Source organism: Nicotiana tabacum, chromosome 16 (assembly GCF_000715075.1).
Source record: "Nicotiana tabacum cultivar K326 chromosome 16, ASM71507v2, whole genome shotgun sequence".
NCBI lineage: Eukaryota > Viridiplantae > Streptophyta > Magnoliopsida > Solanales > Solanaceae > Nicotiana > Nicotiana tabacum.
This window is the reverse complement of record NC_134095.1, coordinates 20,099,849-20,118,896: the sequence shown is the minus strand read 5'-3', so window position 1 is coordinate 20,118,896 and position 19,048 is coordinate 20,099,849. Positions and strand designations below refer to the sequence as shown.

The window sequence follows — 19,048 nt, the reverse complement described above, 5'->3', positions numbered from 1 at the left end:
AAACTCTTGTGAACGGCGAACCACTCAATGGTCGTAAAACACACTGAAAAATATTGTGAAGAAGAAGAAGGAGATAATCAGAAAATTTAGTAAGTAAAAATTCTGGGATTCAAGACATATTTACAGTCCATTTGGCACTGTTTCTGAAAAGGTTTGCAAGCTTTAAGAACAACCATAGTTGTTGGAACAGGTGGGAATATTGCGGAAAAATTAGAAAACTGATTTAAAATAATCCGGGAAAGAAAATGGACCGGACCGGGTCTCTGGTCATGGGTTGTTTCAGATTGAATTTTCGTTAATTAATTAAAAGGAATTTTGTCCGAAGCCGAAGCCGAGCCGAGCGACGACGACGCGAGTCTTGCCTTCTTCTTAACTCTTTAAGAGCTAGAAGAAGAGCAATTATATATATACCCATCAAAAGTCTTTTCTTCCTCCAATAATATGGGACGATGTCCCTTTGCTAAGGAGGGAAACTCAAACATTTTATTTTCCCTCCATTTCTCATTCACCCTCTTTAAGCTACACCAAACTTAAAGCTCAACACTAAACACATTAGACTTCTAAGATTATGAGTTCGAATTAATATTTGTTGATATTTTAGTTTTTTTTACATGTATAATTAAACTTTTTACCGGATTATTTTTTTCTGTTGTATTAAATTATGCATCTCGAGTACAGTTTTAGCTATTAGTAGTATGAAACTTCAATCACGTTTAATGTTGCATTTACTTGTCATGGGCTATTAATATATTGTTTCTCTTTTTGTTTTTCCTTATAGAAGGGTTGTATGGTCAATTTGCTTTGCTGTGCTAATTATAGGATTCCTGCATGGCAGATGTGAATAGGTGTTACTATAAGTTTAAGGTTGCATGTGACGAATGACAATGCTGCCAAAGTTGCTTGCTGACAACAATGTCGTGGGGTGAATAGTAATTAATTAAGTGCTCTTATCACTACTTTATGTAAGAAGGTAAGAAACAGTTTCTCGAATTGGAATGCAAGGTGAGAAATAACATACATAAATAAATTATTGTCTTTAGTAGGTCAGAATTTAATATAACTGAGCTCCATAGTAGAATTCTGACCTAACCGTTGAACTCTAATATTGATCTGGTTCCTGTTATTAATTTGTGTTGGAAACGAGAAAATTAGAAAAGCAAACAAAAATTAGTTCAATAAACGAAATATAAAATAATTTCGAGTTCATAAGTTGCTTGTGTATTCTTAAGGAATTTAAATCCCTCATTGTTGTTCAAGAGGTTGCGGATTAATTCCTCCCAAAATAGAACGGAATAACTATTCTGTGATAGCAGCACTACAAATCACAGAACTTTAGCGAACTCAACAAACAGAGTAAATCACACTTCACACTTATGTTTATTTAGAAAATAATGCAATAATGTAGAAAGTTTTCAGATTTTTTATATATGAAAAATGAGGCCAAGCCTCTAAATTTATAGACAATGAAAGGGTAAGATGAAGATGTACAATTCAAAAGGTGCCTCTTCCATTTTCTATTCACACACATTCACGAAATCTAACAGTTCCTTCCATCGAATCGGTCTTTAGAGTCGATAGAATATATTAAAAGCCTATTTCGCCGAGTTTCTTTTTGGCCAAAGTGTTTTCTTTAGGTCAAATATTTTTTTTTTCAAAGTTAAGGAAATTGGTCAAACTTTTAGAAAGAAAAATATTTTTGAAAATAATTTATCTCAAAAGCACCTTTTGAGAAGCAAAGAAAGATAAATTATTCCCAAAAGTATTTTCTGAAACTTATACAGTATGCAGTGGCAAAGCTACATTGTTAGAATGATAGTCAATTGACTATTCTTTCTTGAAAAATTATATCGTGTATATAGGTAAAATATTAGATGTTAAAAATATATAATATGTAATGAACACTTTTTGTCCGAGAGTTCTTTTTTTACTTCTTTTAAGTTTGAACGCTTTTGGAAAGATAGAGTGATTTGTGGATGTATTATCTTTCAAACGCTACATATATAGGTGATACCCATGCGTTCTTCACTTGGCTTAGCTGGCTCCTTAATTTTTCTTATCCAAATCGGACTTTTCATCAGGTTGAAGTTTTTTGAAATTTTCCATGTTGAGGCACTTTACGACAGGAATGCATGACATGGGTACCAAGTTGATTAGTAAATGGATAATCATTTTAAGATAATGTTTACTTTCCTTTTATATTAAAAATCTCACTGGCCTTCACGTAAGCACATCGCTCGAGTATCGAGGATAGTGTCCTGGCCCCTGACCGAACCTTTCAGAATGTGTCCCCAATTTTTGGCTTATTGTCTACTGCTATCACGTTTTGAATCCTAAACTCTATTTGTACTAGCTACTTCAAAAATATTTGGATCATTTACTAGAGTGGCGTTTTCTTAAATAATTTAATATTTTTTTTATTTCGTTAAAGAACAATAATTAAGTCTACACCTAGTTACCTCAATTTCAATAGAAGCACCTCATGTTATATATATTTGTCAAGTAGAATAGGTCCATTGGGTCTAAGTAATTAAATTTCTCGAAGTTAAATTTTAGGACATGTTTGTTCATAGATTTTTTTCCCTTTTTGTTTTTTAAAAACGTGTTTATCTACGAAATTTTGCATGTTGTTGGAAATTTTTCGAAAATGACATTTTCAAAAATTATAATTTTTATGTCCAAACGTCTACATAGTTTGTCGTCAGTAAAATAGTATCAAACTTTAAAATGAGACCACAATGTTTAGCATTCGTTAAACAACAAATGATCGTTTAGATCCATGTGCATAAAGTAAATATAACTAATTCTTCTTGTTCAAATTAATAACCGGAAAAAAAAAAAAAGATAGAGGAAAGCAGATATAGATTGATGAGTTTAAGGAATCAAAGACCGGTAATAGTAAGTGATATCACATTCTAATACACTAAACAGTTTTTATTAAAAAAAAACACTATATATGTGTGATGATTGTTTTAAAGGTAAATTTTGCGTTTCGAGGCCTTAAAAGCCTCTTTAGGCATCACCTCGAATTGCGTGTGCAATCCGGGCGCGTAGCCGGAAAGCCATTATGTAAAAATCTGTTAAAAACGATGAATTTTGACTTTAAAATGAATTAAGTTGACTTCGGTCAACATTTTGGGTAAACGGACCTGGACCCGTGATTGGACGGTCCCGGAGAGTTCGTAGGAAAATATGGGATTTGGGCATATGCCCGGAATCGAATTCCGAGGTTCCAAGCCCGAGAGATGAATTTTTAAAGAAAATTATTTTTTGAAATTATTTATGAGCTTTGGAAATAAACGTATTTAAAATTTGATGGTATCGGGCCTATATTTTGGTTCCGGCGCCCGGTACAGGTCTTATATGTGATTTAAGATAAGTTTGTGAAATTTGGTAAGAAACGGACTTGAAATGACATGAATCGGACCTTATTTGAGGAAATTGGGAAAATTAGGAGTTCTTAACAAATTTCATGATTTTGATGCTAAGTTCATAGTTGTTGATGTTATTTTAGTGATTTGAATGCACGAGCGAGTCTGTATGATGTTTTTAGGTTGGTGTGCATATTTGGTTTGGAGCCCCGAGGGCTCGGGTGAGTTTTGGATAGACCACGGGGTGGATTTTGGACTTGAAAAATTGCAGGTTTTCAGCTGGTGCGATCAGGTCTGCAGGCTTCGCAATTGCGAAGCCTGGCTCGCAAATGTGAGCTCACAGATGCGACAAACCTTCGCAAATGCGAAGAATGGACCTGGCAGCCCGAGTCGCAAATGCGACTGTTTTCTCGCAAATGCGATTTTGCATTTGCGAACGGTCTCTCGCAAATGCGATGATGACTGGAAAGCTGAGTGGATCGCAAATGCGAAAGTCCATTTTTCTGAGGGGTTCGCAACAATTGCGACATCAGAGACCTGTAAGTTCATAACTTAGACGCATTTCAACCATTTTTCACACTCTTTCAAAACCAAAACACCCTAGGACGATTTTTCAAAGGCAACTTTTTCTCCAAATCGATTGTAAGTGATTTCTAACTAGTTTTCTTCAATCCTTAATATCTTTTCACATAATTTCAACTCAAAATCAATGATTTTCATGGGGAAATTGGGTGTTTTGGAAGAACCTAGGTTTTTCAAAAATTTGGGATTTGTACCTCAATTTGAGGTCCGATTTCAAAACAAATTATATATTTGAGTTCGTGGGGAAATGGGTAATCGAGTTTTGGTTCGAACCTCGGGTTTTGACCATGTGGGCCCGGGGGCATTTTTGACTTTTTGGGTAAAACTTTAGAAAACTTATTTAATGTATTAGAATTGATTCATTTAGCGTTTATTGATGTAATCAAGCAACTTGTGGCTAGATACAAGCGAATTGGTGGTGGAATCAAGATGTAAAGCGATAGTAGAGACTTGAATTGTGTTCGTGGCATCGAGGTAAGTGTTTGGTCTAACCTTAGCTTGAGGGATTAGAAGTCGAGTCCTATTTGCTATGTGGTATTTGTCGAGTTAGGCATGGTGACGAGTATCTATACGTTGGTGTCAAATATGTCCCTGAATCTTATATTATGATTATTATGGATTCGTTGTATTATTCATGCTTGGATGATGATTTCTATTATTGGGCAAAGTTTGTGGAAGTAATTGTGACATTTGAACATTGAGGAGCGTTGGATCAAGTTGTACAATGAAATGTGAAAGTATAAGTGGTAATTGTACCTTTTAGAGCATTGGCTCGAGTTGTGAAGTGAGTTGAGAAGTAAAAGTGAAAAAGAGAAGATGATCATTATATTATCTCCCTTGCCGGGAATTTATTGCTTTTAATGTTATCTCCCTAGCCGGGATGTTGATGTTTCTTATGATGTTGTTCCCTTGCCGGGACTTGATTGTTGAACTATTGTTCCCTTGCCGGGATTCTTATTGTAATTTCATTATTCCCTTGCCCTATTATTTGTGATTATTGTTTGGGTGAGGAAGAGTGTTAAAGCACGAAGGGTGATGTCGTGTATGATTTGTGAGGAAAGAGTGTAAAGCACGAAGGGTGATGCCGTGTCGCACGGCGTACTATTCCGTGCCGATTATATTGATTATATGGTAAGGATGGGAGTAAAAGCACGAAGGGTGATGCCGTGCACATTTTCATTATTTGACTGCTTTGGTGAGGATGAGAGTAAAAGCACGAAGGGTGATGCCGTGCACTTATTGATTCCTGATTCTTTGTCGATATTTGAGATATGTTGTTTCTTTTAAGTACCTGTTGCCTTTCTATTCTAAATTGATAGTTCCCCCGCAACATGTTACCCCTCTCATACTTGACTGTATATTACTGTTCTTCTTTTCTGTTGTATATAGTTAAATTATACATGTTTATTTGGTAGTCGGGTCCTAGCCTCGTCACTACTTCGCTGAGGTTAGGCTAGCACTTACCAACATATGGGGTCGGTTGTGCTGATACTACACTCTGCATTATGTGCAGATCTCGGAGCAGCAACTTTCAGACTGTAGATTGGGTGGCTGCCTTCAGTCCACGCGGAGATCCAAGGTAGTCCTGCAGGCGTCCGTAGGCCCTGGCGTCTCCCTCTATCCCTTTACTCCTGTTTCATTTACTTAGTTCAGAAACATTGTATCTTTTATCTTTCAGACTTTGTATGTAGTATTCTTAGATCGTTTGTGAAACTGTGACACCAGTTATGGGTGGTTGAAGCTCAAATAGTTGTATTAGATACATATTTCAGATAGTTTACTGTATTTCTTCCGCTTATTGTAATTTCTGCGGTCTACACGTTATTGTTTTATAATTGTTAAGGAATATAAACTTGGTAAAAGGGTAATTTGTTCAAACAGTCGGCTTGCCTAGCTCACATTAGTATGCGTCATCACGACTCCCGACGGTGAAAAATCCGGATCGTGACAATATGCAATTCGTGTTTTATTTCTTTTAGAGCCCTTCTTTTTCAAATAAATGCGAGTAGCTCGAAAAGGACATTTCAACTCAACTTGATTTTGCGTGTGTGATTGGGTAATATGCAGGACCCAGGTGACGGCCCTTTATCACATTTGACCACTCGTGTACTTGATTTTTGTTTACATGTATGGATTTAAATTATAAAAACCAACAATATAGAAAGTTTGTGCAATTACCATTACAATATTATATGATGTGACAAGTTACTTAGAGCCCGTTTGGCCCAAAAAAATCACTTTCTTCCAAAAAATTTCAGTTTTACGAAATCAGTATTTGGCCATAAAATTTTAGATTTTCACTTGAAAATAAATTTTAGAATTTTGCGAAAATTTAAAAATTACAAAAAGTTGTTTTTCAAAATTTTCACTCAGATCACGCACAAAAATTTAAAAACAACCCAAAATTATATTCATGTCCAAACACAACTCTAATTTTCAAATACCATTTTCACTTAAAAAATAATTTCACTTTTTTTTTCAGAATTTTAAAATTTTTATGTTCAAACACCCACTTATTATGTTTCGCTATTATTATTCCATGCTTGCTATAGAAATAATTGTAATTGATTTTTAAGCGATTTGATAATGTAAAATATCAGTATAGTCTTACTCGCAGGCAATTTTTTTTTAGTAGAGATGTCCAGTTCAAAGAGGATGTTTTGTCTTTTAAGTATTTTTGCCAAACTCAGTTTCTAGGATGTGCCATTCCACTTCTTCAGATTATACAGAGGAGGATCTAGATTAGCCACCACCTGAGACAACAAAGCATGAAGTGTCTGCTCATGAACCTCCTATAGCAAATCTACATCCTCCTACCTAAGGCTGGCATGTGGGCCGGCTAGGCCCGGGCCCACGAGTTCATATGGGCCTAAACGGGCCTAATCGTTTAAATCCGGAACCAGGTAGGGTGGGATCCTAAGTGGACCGGTTCACTGCAAAAGCCCGTGAGGAGAGGGACCGTGTGAGCCCAGGACCGACTGCTAAGTGAGCAGGTTCACCCGGTCCTAAACGGGTTCAAGCGGGCCCAACGGCTATTTTAAAAATAAAATAAAAATTTATTCCAAAATTTTTTTTAGCCGTTACTAAAGTTTAAAAAATGGTCGTTGACCTGCAAAAATAGTCGTTTACTATTTCTAAAATAGCCATTTCATTTAACCCCCCAAATTTTGTTTTAACCCCAAACTTTTTATAATTACACTTTTCCCTATTTTCAACTATAAATACCCCCTCATTCTTTCATTTTTCTCACAAAATCATCAATCTCTCTCAATCTCTCTCTAATATTCTTCTATAATTGCTTACTTAATTGTTACAATTTGTTACTTTATTGTTGCAATTTGTGAAAAATTATGAAGTCAATGGATTGAAGTATTCAAGTCTTCAATGATATTTAATTTTCAACAAGTTGTTCATCAATTCGGTAAACTCGTTCCAACTCTTAAGTTTTAATATTATAGTTTTGTTTTGTTTTATTTACTTTTGTATTGTTTGATTAATTAAGATGGTTTTTTCGTTAAAAAAATATTTAGTAAAATTAAGGAAAAATACAAGAGTGGTGAATCTAGTGGCCAATCTATTCCTCCTCCAATTCGCCGGGCTCCCCTACCCAAACCCCATAGCCGCGCTCCACCTGCTTCTATTCTTGATAGTGATAATACTTTATAACAATTTACTGAGAGTCAATATTTGCATAATGTTGGAGGTGGTGAACAATTAGATCATGAATATATGAATGCTCTTCATGGTAATCCAACTATTGATAAAGATAATGAGCAGGAAATAGATTTGGATAAAACGCAATCGGATGACGATACACCCACTAGTCCTGTTGCTGAAATTAACCCATAGAAGTAGACTTAGAGAATATTTTAAAAGATGCGATGAATTTGGCCTAAGAGAAAGAAAGGTTCCTAAACCTTGTCCAACTAGATGGAATTACATATATAAAAGTTTAGTTGTTGCATATGAATATAGAAACCCCATAAACTCAACGTTTAATGCTCATGTAAGTGATGATGATGAGCACCTTACAAATGCGGATTGAGCTAATGTTAAAATGCTTGTAGATTTTTTAGAAAAATTTCATATTGCTACAAATGAATTTTCTGGGCAATATTATCCGACTATTTCTAACTGTTTAGTTTATCTTCCAGAACTTGCAAATTTGTTTGCTTATTTTTCAGAGGGTGGGGAAATTTATGAACAAGCTATTGATTCTATGAGAAAGAAAATTAAAAAAATATTTTTTCCCTATTCCCCCTATTTATGGTGTTGCTGCCTTGTTAAATCCTACTATGAATTAGGAGGTCCTCAATATTAGTATCAATCTATTTATAATGGTTTAACACTTGAAGATGAGGAGTTGTCTACACTTTCGGACGCACAAGCCTCAATTAAAATAAATGCTCAAACTATTTATAGTGCTTATCAAATTGTAATAGATAATGCTAGACCAAATGTTCCAACTTCTTCTTCTAGTTCTCAATCATCTAAAAAGACTGCGAGAGTAAGAGCACTTATTGCTTGGGCCGGGTTAAGGGGTTCTCAAGATTCTAGTACTAGTGATTGTTCACAATTAAATGAGCTTGAAGTTTGTTTGTCACAGGGAATTGAGGAAGTGAATCCCGACGGCTCCTTTAATATTTTGGAATGGTGGAAGTCAAAGAGAAACACTTTCCAATTCTTTCAAGGATGACCCGAGACATTTTAACCATTCAAGCTTCAACAATGGCATCGGAGAGCGCTTTCAGTCAAGCAAGACTTCAACTTGGTGATTATAGAGCGTCTATGAGGGAGAGCTTGGAAAAATAAGTACTTTTCAGAGATTGGGTCCGTTCGGAACGAAGAAATTTTGGACTTGCTTAATCACAACCAGAGGTAGACGAAGCTTACGAAGAAATGCTAGCTGAACTTGCAGAGGATGCATCTTCGCCCGAAAGTGGTGATGAACAAGCTACTTTTCCGCCACCACCAACGGAAGTTCCTCCGAACCTTGAAGGATTTATGAAATTTGTAAGAGATACCATGTAAAATTAATATGTAACTTGTATTTTGGCACTTCTTGATTAATTTCTTTTTCTTCTCAATGGTGGTATTAGCACCTAGTTGTGCTCATTGCACTGGGGGAGGGGGAGGGGAGACTAAGAAAGATATTGTCATGTTTTGTTAAAATATTATAACGCATTCATTTGAATATCTCTTTACAATATTTTGTGTTTTAAATTTGAATTAAAAAATTTAAGTCACAATTATATAATATAATTTACAAGAAATTGCCTTAGATAAATTTTTTTTTTATAAAAATAGGCCAGGCCCACTTAGGCCTATATATATATATATATATATACAAGAAATTGCCTTAGATAAAAAAAATAGGTCAGGCCCACATAGGCCCACATAGGCCCGGGACCGACCTACTTAGCCCGGGACCATTAGTTAGTGATCCTGGCCCCGGGCCGATTACTACAAAAAACCCGCGAAGCCCGGACCCATTTAGGACCGGCCCACGAGGTCTGTTTAGGCCCGGTCCCGACCCGCATTACACCCTTAGCATTACCTAACAAAAGAGGTCTTTAGTAAAAATGTGCTCTTATAAGTATAGTTTTCCAGGTAGCTACAACGCATTTTCAGCATACACTAACAGCTTGAGAGTAAATATTTTGAGTAAAATAACCTTGTAACCAATGGCTAAACCAGGAAATTCAATAAGGGTGTTTAAATTTTGAACATCCTTTGCCAGTGGGCTATGCAAAAGTGTTCAAAGTCTATTTTTAATCAATAACAAATAATATTTTACCTTATACGTGGTATATTTTTTGGGCGAAAGGTGATCAACTAACCATCCTTAGGCCAACATAGCTTCGCCCCTACTTGTAACTTGAACATTATAATTATTACTCCAATATGGTTTTGCTTTATAAAACTTCTTCGAAAGTTTGTCCAACCTATAAGTTTCATTGTTGAGAAAGGTATTCTAAATCCAAGAAGGATGATACTCTAAATGTAAATAAACCCCTCTTTACCTGTAGCTAGGAAGAATACTGTTGCCATTGATTTGAATTTAAACTTGTTAGTAGCCACAAAAAGCAACAAATTATGCTACTCGAATTAGTCAAAGTACTATACTGCTGAATGGATTTTTCGGTTCACCCAAAAAATGTTGGAGTATTATCACTTTTAACTTGCCAAAAATTATTTATACCTGGTAGCCGAAAAAGTGTATAAAACTTGTATAATTTTTGTATATAACAAACAGAATATATATATACACACACACACACATTCTGTTTTATATACACACTCTATTTTATATATATTTTATATATATATAAAATATACAAATTTTATACATATTTTGGCTATATTTTTTACAACGACTATATAGTGTCATATTTTAAAAAGTGTTTAAATTTATTAGGAAAAAAATGTTTAATAATTTTAGAGAATATAGAAGTTAAACATCCGAATATTGATCACCAAGGTAAAATTTCTGATAACATGGATTACTGGACAACTATATTATGGTAACTTCTTTTACATATCAAAATTTCTTTGATGAAATTGCCACAAGATTAGTCTAGTTTTTATTATATGTTTGAAAAAACAAGCAGAAAAACAAAAGAATTTCACAATTAAACCTCAGATACATATGGAGATGCGGGGTATCGATCCCCGTACCTCTCGCATGCTAAGCGAGCGCTCTACCATCTGAGCTACATCCCCATTTGCTCACTGTACGACTCTTTTATAATTAGTTTTCTGTTGGCCAATTTACAGTTGGAAAACAAGAACAAATTCTGTGTAGTGAGCTAAAATTAAGTTAATGCACCATTCAGACTTAATTCAGGCCTACTTTTGACATCTCCAAAAGGCTGTTTCATGTATTTTGCCTTCAAGTTCTGTTTTTCCCCTTTGATTTCAGAGCCTCTATAAGAACTGCTAGTCTGCTACTAATTAGTATCTTTCTCAGAAGTTGTTTTCATGTCATTGTGAATGGAGTTGTGGCAATGCGGTGATATTTCGAAAGATGTGGTGGACATGCTATGGTTTAGCTAAAGTTTCGTGCATGGTTAAGTGGCCATCAAGAAGCTATTTTCATTCCTAAGATATTTGGCATGATTAAAAGCTATTTGCATTCCTATGAATAGCCTAATCATGAACCTATATCTCATTTGTACTCTTTTTTCCTTCAACCGTTAATGTTGCCATCATTTATCTTAATTAGCTTCTTCTACTCCTCATTTCCTAACCTGCTGGTGTAGCTAAATTTTGTTATTATTGTTCTCTCGTAGACCTCACGCCTCACAGAGAAAGGCTTGTTTGATCTTGGAGAAATTTTCACAATGCTAAAATAGTTTTCTTAATTAGATTGTTAGAAATAGCCTGCAGTATTGTGTGACGACATACCTTATTAGCAAATTACCATGATTGCTGAATTTTATTGTCACGCCATACGCCAGTAAGGTATGTGGTCACACATACTACAGACTATTTCTAAGAGGAGAGTAATGTCAGTTGAATGGCTTGAAAGAATTTTGGTAAACTGGGAATATGGCATTGCCATGAGGAATTGCTAGCTTCTGGTGCTGGAAGTTTCCAATTCTTAAAGTTGCTTAATTTTTTTATTTATCCTATTTGAATATATAGTCATACCATTCTTTTGCTTTTAGGACAATCCGATGGTACTATTTTTCGTTTCTTGTTATCATGAAATATGGATTGGTCACAGTTTGTGATATCTGCTGTTGGATCTTTTAACCATGTAAAGTCTATGATTCTTTGGTTCATTCTTGGAGCCAATTTTGAGGCTTTGATCTTATTTTAAATGAAAATCATAACCGAGAGGGTGTTTTTCATGATGGGTATTTGTATTTCTTCACCCGCAAAGACTTACTCCATAGTGAATCTTGATTTCGAACTAATGTGAAATTATTTAACCTGTGAAGGTGAGCAAAGTAAGCCAGAGGCATCTGTTCCTACAACTGAAAGATCACAAACACTACAAAGCTGACCTAGCTGGGATGGAACAAAATGAGTAGCGCAATACGGGCAAGTAACATTTTTCTGGCCCATGTATATGGGGACATATGTTGCACCACATACCACAAAAGGATATCTGAAGTCATAATTCAACAGTGTAGCATGGCGCATATTTTTCTCAGCTGCTTGCAGAATCTGGCGGGCTTGTTTGGCTTGGCTTTCATTGGTTGGATTTGTCTCCACGAGTCTCCTGGCAAAGCTGGCCGCTGAGCTAAGATTGCCTGCCTTGAAGAAAATAGTCATAGCATTCTGTAATGCGAGTCTCAAGTGCGGAAGCTGCAGATTACAGTGTGTGAAATAGGCAGCTAACTCCTGCTGACGAACAGGATTATCTTTCAATTCCTTCCTCTTAAGCTCCATCTGCAAACCTAAAATGTACTCCTTCACTAGGATAATCAATTCCTTGACCTCATCCACCTCTCGTCTTGACTCAACCACAATGGTGTGAAGAATGCTCAGGAATAATCTAAGAGCATCAGAGAATTTCTCAGAAGTTGTGGCCCTATAAGCAGCTTTAAATTTTTCTTCCAGCTGAACAAAATTAAAGACAAGGGCAGGTGGACCCCGCACATGGGGACTAGCTGGCTCACTCCAACCTCTCTCAATCGCCAAAGAGATAATTGGTGTCGAGGAGAAGGCACACAGATGTGTGTGGCTTCCCATATGAAGATCAGCAAACAGTTGCTTTAAAGGAGAGAAGTTCTTAATCCCTAGTTGTCTGGTCAGCAACCGCAGAGCAGTCTCGAAATTGCCAGCAGCCACATGTTCGGCAGCAACAGATGATTTTTTGGTCCAAATCTGGCTCACAGGCATGCCAGGGGTTGGGATAACAAAAGGAGAAGAGCGGACATTGGAAGCAGTCTTTGGTGTGTCAGTATCAGGTGGAAGATCCAGATCCTCAAGATCCCATCCTCCATCTTCGTTACGCAGAGCTTGCACCTCACCAATATCCAGTGACTCACCCCAATCAGCATCTGCAGCCTCTTCATACTCCTCATGTCCACCCCTGACTGTAGCATCTAGACCACCTTCTTTTGTCACCATCAAAAGAGGCCAGTCTCCCCCATCCAAGATGGGAATAGGGGGCAGCACCAGAGATGCTTTCTTCTCCTTTGGCAATGATGGAACATTACCGCTCAATTCTTCTGCAAGACGCTTAGCAGTATCCTTGAGCCCGTGGACTGCAGCTGTAATGTATGCAAGGGGCAGATGACCAGCATTCTCCAAAATCTTAACACGCTCACGAATATCACCAAGGTACAAGGCATCGTGGAATTGCCCCATAACTTCATTCTTTACCTCAGCAATTTTCATCATATTTGATAACTTATCCAGGTTTCCCGTTATTAGATAAAGGAAAGCGAGCCTCTCAAAGTTCTTCGTCTTCTGATAGACATATTCAACAATACCTGCATGACCCTGCCGAAGGGCATCCACCCCAAGCCTATACCAATGATCTTTTTCATCAATCTTCTTAGCAGATTCAAGAGCTATCTCAATGTTCCCACTTTCAAGTGTTAAGTCGAAACGAGTAAGCTCGTCCTTAACTAAACGAAGTGCAACCTCAGGAAAACCCTTCTGCTGCAAATAGGCAATCAGGGCTTGACCGCAAAGCCTTGAGTTTCTTATCATACTCATAACCTGGTCATAATCCTTTCTAAGCAGGGCCAGCTTGAAAATGTATTCAGTTGAATCAATAATAATAGGAAAGTTTTTCCCATCTTGATCCAAGCAAAAGATAGTGCTCCCAAATATCTTAGTAATGTAGACGGGGATGTCTAAGGTTTTGATGATTCCACTATCCCCATTAGGAAGGCAGTACTTGATGTGGATAGGTGTTGTATATATGAAGACCCCATTGTCATCCCAGGCACCACTCTTGACACGAATTGTCTCGCGAAGAGTGCAACGGTGCACAAGCTTCTTATCAGCTAGTACTATGGAATACTTGCCAAGCAAAGCAACACTTTCCATGTCAGATGACCAAACAATATACCTGATGAAAGGAGTCTGAAGCTCTCCAAGAACAATTCTCTGCTGGAGATCAAAAATAACAACTCTGTCCTCTGCCCTGCATAGTAAGTTTCCTGTGCCGGCATAATATATTGCATCAGTAGCAGTAGGAAGAAGGGTTTTCTTAACAATTTCATTTTCCAGATCTTTAACCAGGACTTGGTTGGTGCTCTTCTCAAGCACTGCAAACCTGTTCCGAGCAACAAAAACTGCTGATCCTCCACTTCCCTTTTCCCATCTGGAATACCCTGACCCAAAACATAACTTTCTTTAGGTAGCATGTATAGTTCATAGGAACCCCCATCCATGTCGAAACAGATCAACATAGCATTTTCAGTAGGACTGTAAGAAAGTGTTCGTGGACCTGGGGTAAGAGAGTCTTCATGTGGTCATCTATATGTATGTGGCATCAACCGAATTTCCTTCTGAGTAGAATACTCGTGCACATGCAGAAATCGATCCTTCACATAAAATAAAGAATCACCGCTCACAGAAAAAGCAGGGCGTTCTCTCACCAACTTGAACACTATCATCCCACTGCCATGTCCAGCTGCTAGAAGATTCATGTCAGGATGAGCTGCAAGGATCCAGAATCTATCACGCGCCCTCTCAAATCTGTGAAGAAGTTTCCATCGTGGAGCATCCCACACTAGAATGCTCTTATCCTCTGAATTTGAAACAATAACTTTTTGTCTTGGGTGGAACAAAACACATGATACATTGTTCAAATGGCGACCGAATATGCTCAACTCCCAAGCCTTCGTATCTAGAAATATTAAAAACTATTAGCAATGTTAGTATCAATCTGGTGACCTGAAAAATTAAGATAAAAAATGCAGCCTGATCCAAGCTGAAGTAGCACCTGTTTTTTTATCAATTTAATTCAAGAAGAACATTCTTCTCCAAAAGAATAGAAAGAGTTGAAGTTACATGTATGGTTCGCATGCGCTCAAACAAATAAGAAGAAGCATTCATCTCTTCACAGGTACCACAAAACTACAGCTCAGCATGAGCTTAATTAGCTTCGAGCAAGCTTTAGAGATACATGCAAACTGCTAAGGTGCTGCTACTACTACCAGCTCAGACTTTGCAAGGTACAAACAGTTTCAGCTAAGTATGGAGTTCCTAGCTGACAAGTTTTTAATGAAAGCTGAGAGGAGGTTATGCAAATTCTAAAATCCCATTCCTGGCCAAGTGAAAAGGACAACTATAAAGCTCTTATTACAGCTAGATCTATATATAACAGTAAAATATGTCAAATAGTATAAAAATGTTGGATTTTATGTTTACAACCAATTAAGTAATTGGGTTTTGACTTTAAGATTTAGAGCATACCATTCATCTGCCAGATTTTAATCCATCCTCCATTCGCACCAGATACTATTTGGGGCAGCGTAGGATGAAACGAAGCCCGGTTAACCCCTCGATCGTGACCCTTCAAAATATATTTCACAATAGCATCTGTGACACCAAAGAAGTCTGTATTCATCTGGCTTAAAACAGTTTTCTTCTTCACGGCACCAATATTCCAGACCCTAACAGTCTGATCCAAGGATGCAGAGACAACCAAGTCCTCTTTTGGATGAAATAAGGCAGACATCACATAATGGTTGTGCCCAGTCAAGTCAGAAATACAAGTGCGAGACTGCCAGTTCCAAATCCTCATTGTCTGATCATCACTTGCACTGATAATCCAGGGATATTCATGATGAAATTGAACAGTGCAAATATAATCAAGATGCCCAAGCAGTGTAAAGCACCGACGTCACATATAATTCCAGACCTTTATCTTGTAGTCATCCCCTGCGAGTGTCAAATATACTGCTGAGAACAGTATTTTCAATATGCAAGTGCACAAGGACATATTAGCTTACAAAATGTTACAAGTAAATCAAAGATGACAACGATGACTGTTAAACACATGCCTTAAATATTAATTTATTATTTGCTCTAGTGATGATAGGTAAATTTATTGCCCGGCGCCACTTTCATCACTATAAAAATGATTTCACATCCATAAGGTTAACAATCATCATCAATATAAATATGGACATTACGGAATTGAGCCTATAATATAGAGAGGAGCTCACAGTACGTTGCTTTAGATTTTGACAATGTGTCTTGAACTATGGTCCTGCTAAAGAAATGCATGAAAGAAACTACTCCATATAAGTAATTTGCTATGATTAAACACTAATATAAAAAATCATACTTATAAACTAATATGCAAAGAAGTTCTCTTTAAACAAGTTCAACGATGAATCAAACTAAACAGCAATAAAACAACATAGGAAAAAAATTAATGCGAATGACATACCCTAGCTAGCTGACGCCATTGATCACAGAGATAAAATAAGAAAACAAAAAAATCTTGACCGGGAATTTCACTAATATCAAAAACAGCATATTCTGATTTTCTTAAATCACATACGTGTATTCATCAGCGAATCTTCCATGAAATCAATAGCACCAATTTTACAGCAATGCAATAGTATATATAAAAAGATGAAACCTCCGGAAACAAAGAGAGGCTGAGAGTAGTAAAAATGAACGCCACGGACGGGGCCAACGTGCTCGTGGAATCGATCAATGAGAGTTCCCATACGGTAATCCCAAAGCTGGATCACACCGCTGTGAAGGCTAGCTAAAATCCATGGCCTTTTGCTATGAAAACTGAGTCCTTTCACTCGATTACTCTTCGTCTCCAACTTCGTATGCATCTGAAGGTTAGGGTTCATTTTGAGTAGTTTCTCTCTCTATCACTCTGTTTCTGTTTCTGTTTCATAACCAAGGAGAATTTGTTTCAACTAAACAAGGGCGATTTTGTCTTTTCATAAGAAATTAGACCCAATTCACTTGTTTCTTTCCATTCTCTGGTAAGACCAAAGAAAAAAGCTACCGTAATTGCAATGGTGTACGCAGCATTTTGTATAAGTCGTGCCACACTTAAGAAAGTAAACAAATTTTATAACATCAAACTTGGCGAATAAATTATCTTAGACGCACCCAAGAAATATATGGTGTGTAAAACATTTAAAATAATATTTTAAAAAAACATTTAATCTTTTTCCTTAATAATGAAGTTTCCTTAATTATAAAAGGAAAAATATATCTGGTCAAATCACATAGTATCATTTGTTTACTTAGTGACGAAAAAGTAAGAAACGAACTTAGAATTAATGCAGACTCGAATCCACGTCACGCACAAAGCAAGTGAACTACGTCACCACTGGGCTGGAGAACTTCACTTTCACAAACGGTGTCACTGTAATAATGTTTAACCTGTTATATCATTTTTAATTTATCACTTAAGATATATTAAAATGATATAACGGTGTCACTGTAATAATGTCACGTGACACGTAACCATTTGGATTCGCCCGTGCGTAATTAATAGGACCAAAGATAATTTCTTCTCGGCCACCTCACAAATCGTCATCTTCAGCATCAAGAAAAGTTCTTGTCAATCAATGGCAATTAACAATAGCTAATTTTTTATTCTTTTTTCCATAAATTGATTCAATCATCAAAACCACAGATTAATCGTTTGAAGAAAGGTACTCTCAGTTTGAATCTACAAAGAGAGAAGAGGCCAAGTCGCAGAGAGAGCGAGAGAGATGAGCGGGAAATGAAGAAAATCAGATTTAGCTTTTTAGTAAAAGACCCTTCACACCAATGAAGCAATTATCAAAACTTGAGGGTATTTTAAGGAAATTAATAAAATGAATTTTAATATAAGTGGTTTACTTATAATTTTGCACCCTCTCATGTTCTAAATTTTGATTTTAAATTCATTCAGAAATAGAAATAGAGAGGCTCTTTTATGAATGGTGCAATAGTTACTGCTGTTTTTATCAATTCTTATTTTAATATTAAGTATTTGAATTTTTTTTCCATTTTGTAAATAGATTACTGAGCTATGATTGACGACACAAAATACTAACTTAAGGCTATTTTCTAGTTTTATATTTTTGAGTTTTGGACTTTGTTGTACTAAATTCTCTCATTTCAAAGTTATTAACAAATGTGCATAACAATTTATTCTTCTTTTCTTAATTTCTAAATAATGGTTAATTTACAGTACAGATGAGTCTGGTAATACAAATTACAAAATTTCGTAATACCAGAAAAATCTACAAAAAGGAGAATAACAATTTGAAATAAATCTAAATACACGATTGTTTCATAAGACAAATATGGCAATGTACCTATATTTATGTGTTTTGAGTCTTTTGACATATGAGACATAAACGTATAAATATTTTGTTTCATAAAACAAAAATTGAAATACGAAAGTTGAAAGTTCATAAGACAAATATGCATATGTAACAAAGCTTGAATTTGAGCTAGAAAGGAAAATATGTTGGTGTATATGTTTCCAAGGTAGTAACTTTTATTTGATAGTAAAGGAAAAAAGAGGAACAAAAACGTATACCCTTTTTTCTGGTGATTTTAGACGAAGTTCCATTATTTAAAATTATTTAAAACTTTGTCGAATGATACATTATTTTAACGTCTAAAGGACTTGAATGATCTTAATTATCATATCATATTAGATATTTGTTTAATTTTAATAACATGCTTATAATTTTTAATTTATATATATAAAGAACAAAACTCCAATAAATATATGGAATAATTATCTTCTTAATATTTGGAACTTTAAAATCAACCAAATCTATGCTTATGAAATCTTTTGTTATTTAGAGTATGTAGGTTAGGACTTTAAAATTAATTAAGATTTATCTTCTATAATCATGTATTATTTGAACTATTAACCATAGCTCTTTTATGTGATGCTTAAAATCTTTATCCTCATATTATGGGTACAAGGGCAATTACGCTTATCCTAAGGCTAGCATATAGAGTGTTGTTAGTGTAACTTTACAACAGGTTTGAACATTTCTATACGATATTTTTTTTAATTATATAGAGATATAATTAAGTGTACTTGAATAACGCAGTATAACAAATTCAATCATAATAATTATAATATACAGCACTTGCAAATAGTGGCTACATAACAATTTATCTGTCTGTATTTC

The 19,048-nt window shown here is 35.8% G+C and overlaps 1 non-coding gene and 1 pseudogene across 1 annotated transcript; both read right to left on the bottom strand.

Moving 5' to 3' along the window:
- Positions 1-10,600: 10,600 nt before the first annotated feature.
- Positions 10,601-10,673, bottom strand: TRNAA-AGC (transfer RNA alanine (anticodon AGC)). Its single transcript has one exon. It is a non-coding gene; the product is annotated as a tRNA-Ala (tRNA).
- Positions 10,674-11,861: 1,188 nt separating this feature from the next.
- On the bottom strand, positions 11,862-16,861 carry LOC107821899 (coatomer subunit alpha-1-like; annotated as a pseudogene).
- Positions 16,862-19,048: the final 2,187 nt, after the last annotated feature.